The sequence below is a fragment of the Echinops telfairi genome, unplaced genomic scaffold (genome assembly GCF_000313985.2).
Source record: "Echinops telfairi isolate 266 unplaced genomic scaffold, ASM31398v2 ScPeMD7_7468;HRSCAF=8506_0, whole genome shotgun sequence".
Classification (NCBI taxonomy): domain Eukaryota; kingdom Metazoa; phylum Chordata; class Mammalia; order Afrosoricida; family Tenrecidae; genus Echinops; species Echinops telfairi.
The window spans coordinates 80,575,614-80,580,231 of record NW_022111369.1 but is presented as its reverse complement, the minus strand read 5'-3'; the positions used below and the strand labels follow the sequence as shown (position 1 = coordinate 80,580,231).

The window sequence follows — 4,618 nt, the reverse complement described above, 5'->3', positions numbered from 1 at the left end:
GAGTTCTTTTCAGATCCATAAGGCAGGGACAGAGGCAGCCCAGCCTCTCTCCCCACACACCCCTGGCCGGCCGGCCTCCTGGGAGGGGTAAGATGAGGCCTAGATTCGGGAGCTAGAGGAGGGAGGTCCCCTTGTAGGTGCACCTGAGTCCCCACCTCCCTGCCATCTGTAGTCAGATGGGGAAGGAAAAGGATGAGCCCCACTCCAGGATGTGGAGCAGGCACAAGGAAAGGGCGTGGATTACACAGCAGCCTGGCTAGCAGAGCCTGGCTGGGTCTGGGGGACTCTAGACCTGCCACACCCATGTCCTGTCCGTGGCCCAGCTGGTGGCTGGCCGAAGTCAATCAGCCGGTCCCTGGCCACTCCTGACAGTCCATCATGACCTCCAAGTAGTCCTCAATCTGGATGGTCATCCTGTGGAAGTGGAACCTCCCCTGCAGCTGGGAGCAGGCTATCTTCAGCACGGCCTGCGTGTCAGCATTCCAAGCATTGGCCATGTGGACAGACAGTACCGGCTGGGACATAGTAAGCACCCAGATGTGCAGGCTGTGAAAGGCTTCCACCCCCTCCACGGCCAGCAGCAGGTCCCGTACAACCAGGAAGTGCACACCCTTGGTGGTCCCTTCCATCACCACCTGAAGGACATCTCTCAGAATGGTCAAGGTCCTGCCCAGGACCAAGATGGAGAAGATAAGGTGTCAAAGGGATCAGGTATCAGGCATCATCAGAACAAAAAATCTTACCATAGCGAATGAGGGGGGGAGTGCGGAGTGGAGACCTAAAGCTCATTTGTAGGCCACTGGAGATCCCCTTGCAGAGGGGTTTCAGGGAGGAGATGAGCCAGTCAGGGTGCAATGTAGCAATGATGAAAAATACAACTTCCCTCTTGTTCCTAAATGCTTCCTCTGCCCCCCACTATCCTGATCTGAACTCTACCTTGCAAGTCTGGCTAGACCAGAGGATGTACACTGGTACAGATAGGAACTGGAGACACAGGGAATCCAGGGCAGATGATCTCTTCAGGACCAGTGGTGTGAGTGGTGACACTGGGAGAATAGAGAGAGAGTGGGTTGGAAAGGGATCCGATTACAAGGGTCTACATGTGACCTCCTCCCTGGGGAACGGACAACAGAAAAGTGGGTGAAGGGAGATGTCAGACAGGGCAAAATATGACAAAATAAAAATTTATACGTTATCAAGGGCTCATGAGGGAGGGGGAAGCAGGGAGGGAGGGGAAAAAAAGAGGAGATGATGCCAGGGGCTTAAGGGGAGAGCAAATGTTTTGAGAATGATGAGGGCAATGAATGTATAAATGTGCTTTATACAATTGATGTAAGTCTGGATTGTGATAAGAGTTGTATAAGCCCCTAATAAAATGATTAAAAAAAAAAGAAGTTACATAAAAAAAAAAAAGATGGCGAAGATGAAAGTGTAGCTAGGATCCAGTACTTGTCCTCAGGCTTGAAGTATACAATGTAGGCTGCCACCAGGATGCTCACACTCTGCGGAAGGTCCCCAATCACGTGGATCAGGGCAGCTCAGACACTGAGGTTCTGCTCCTCACCGGCACTATGGCTGTGTCCGTGGTCGGAACCGTGGCTGGGCCCATGGCCAGACTGGTGTAGGGTCAGCCCGATGACGATGTTCACTGATGCCAAGGTTTCGTGAGCAGGGAGAATGAACATGGAACCAAACAGACATACACACAGAGAGACAATACAAGCCTGCAGCACAAAATAGACACAGACAGACGGTACAAACCTGCCTCGACAACCCGCAGTGCTTTATTATTTATGTACTAAATACTGGCAGTGTTCCCAGACAAGTTTGCTGTTCCCACACTTGCGTTTCTCATAGCCGTGAGAGTGAGTTCCGTATCTTGGCCCATACCGTTCTTTACATTTCTACCAGGGAAACACTGCTTGCAGCTGCTTCCACAACCTTACCGTTGGCAATAAGGAAGCTGTTTATGAGAACCAACTAGGACAGACATTTGCATACTGTCCTAGACAGATACATGACTCGAGACGCAGTGCTCCTCTCATGGCTCCTTCAGTGCACGGCCACAGCACAGCCTGCTGTGATGAGCGTGACTCCTCCTGGATCTCACAGTCCCCAGAGATTAGCCATTCCATCACCATTCCATCCATACCCCGGTCACAACCTGGATAGACAGCACAACAGCTGAGCTCCCAGTATCGCAACTCGCTGCCCGCTGAAGTTCATGGTCCCTGTGGCTGGCGGGAGACCATCCAGAGGGAGAAGAGGATGATGAGCATGCTGGCAAAGTCTGTGAGCAGGTGGGCTGCATTGGTCGTGATCATCAGGCTGTGCCAGGTACCCACCAATGACTTCCCCGATCATGAATGCCAGGCAGATGGTGGAGGCCACAGACAGCTGGCTCTGGCCCGATCCTTCTTGGGGTCACAGTGGCTACCATGATCCCTCTGGAGCATGGCAGTAATGGTTGCTCTGGACTGGCAGCTCAATGGTCTGTAGGTTAGGGCTAGGCCTGGGGAGAGGGACCCGGCCCGCCCCTTCCTGCCATACAGATCCTCTGGATGACCCAGCCTGATGTGTGAATCCCCCCGCTGCAAAAGTGCCTCACCCGCCCCTGCTCCAGAGCCTCACTCTCGCGCGCGCCCTCTCCCACCTACACACTTTTAATGCATTCGTTAAAGCCAATTGTCTCCATTTCACAGACAGAGGAAAGGAGGCACAGAGAGGTTAAGGAACATGTGCAAGGTTGCATGGTTAGTAAGTATCAGAACACTGACCTTGGGCACTGTGGCTACAGAGTGTACTCAGCCAGCATGCTTTCCTTCCTCTCCGAGGAAGAGGTCCGGCTGGTTGTTGTGTTTGAAGTCAATGCCTCTTAACAAATCAAATAAATATCTAGACAGATAGATGATGCTTGATTGTCGGCTATGGTTATATATATATACACATAGGATTCTAAGTTGTCCACAAACACTGTAAGATACACTGTGCTTAATTGTCTGCTATGTCTGAATCCTCTGTGTGTGTGTGTGTATATATATATATATATTCACACATCAGGCTGGGTCATCCAGAGGATCTGTATGGCGGGAAGGGATTCTAAGTTGTCCACAAACATTGTAAGATACACTGCCTAGAAATTTATAAAAATAAGAGGGTTTTAAAACATTGGCTACAGTTGACTGTTCCCACCCTCCACCCCTCCCTCATTTTATTTACTTAAAATTTTTTTGACTTTAAATTTTTTTCATTGTGATTTGGTTGAAAGTTTATAGTACAAGTTTTCCATTCAACAATGTATATCTAATTAGAGGGGTTGTTTAAATGGTTGTATTTAAAGTCATTGATATGAAAAGTAAGCCCCTGAGTTTACAATTAAGTTTGCTATTTTTTTTTAAAACTGTATACTTTTTGTTGTTTGACACAGATTGACTCTCCACAATAGAACAATACTCTTCCCACTTCCTTCCTGTGGTTAGTATTTCCCTTTGTTCCCTTGTCCCATCACTTCCAGCCTTCTGAGCCTTATCCCTAAGGCTCCTCGGTGGCCTAGTGGTTATGCATTGGGCTCTGATCTGATCCAGCAGAGATTTGAGGCCAGTGAGTTTTTTGGTTTGGAGGTTTAACCCTAAACCAGCAGTTCTCAACCTGTGGGTCGAGACCCCTTGGGGTCAAATGACCCTTTCACAGGAGTCACCCGATTCATTACAGTAGCAAAATTACAGTTTATGAAGTAGCAATGAAGATAAGTTTATGGTTGAGGGGTCACCACAACATGAGGAACTGTATGAAAGGGTCGCCGCATGAGGAAGGTTGAGAACCACCGCCCTAAACAAATGTTCTTTTCTGCTCATGTGGTTGATTGTTCTACGGAGGACCTATTGTTCCTGGCATTGCTGTTCACGTTATAGGCCTATCTATCATTTGGCTTAAAATCGAGGTGTGTGAGTGAGTTTAGTTCCCACCCTGCAGGGCCATGGTCTCCAGGGTCCTACCAGTCTCTATCACTTTTAGGACAGCGCTGGTCTTTTTCGTAATTATGACTTTTGTTCGATCTTTCTCTTCCACTCTATCCAGGACCTTCTATTGTGATCCTTGTCAGAGCAGTCAGCAGTAATAGCGGGGCACCATCTGATCTCAGGGTCAAGGAGGATGGGGAGAACCACACGCCCCATCAGTCCTTTAGGCTAATTGTTTCTGTGCAGCTTTCATTTCCTTCACTAGCTTGGACGTATGACACTGTCTTTGTGGACTCTGTTATCAAATGACCTTGGTCTTCTTGAGACTGTGAGCCTGAGGCCCCTAAGCCCCAAGTTTGGTTATGACTAAGAAGCTTTCATACCTTTACTTACTTTATGCTGTATCATATCTATGGATAGATTTATAGTACCTTTACGCAAGAGGGGGCTTTAAAAGTTTATGGAGAAATTCTATTTTCTTTTCATTCCATTTTCTTACCATTTCTGAATGTCCCTCCTATATAGAAATATCCTATGAAACCTGTGTATACACGTGGATTTAATCCTTGGTCAGCTTGAGTGTCCGTCTATGTACCCAGTCCTGTATTGTTATGACTGCTATTCTGCTATTGCAGAATTGGGTTACAATCAAACCTTGC

General features: G+C 48.2%; 1 pseudogene; it reads right to left on the bottom strand.

The window, feature by feature from the left end:
- Positions 1-344: 344 nt before the first annotated feature.
- The window catches only part of LOC101648365, a 7,325-nt pseudogene continuing 3,051 nt past the window's right edge, over positions 345-4,618 (bottom strand).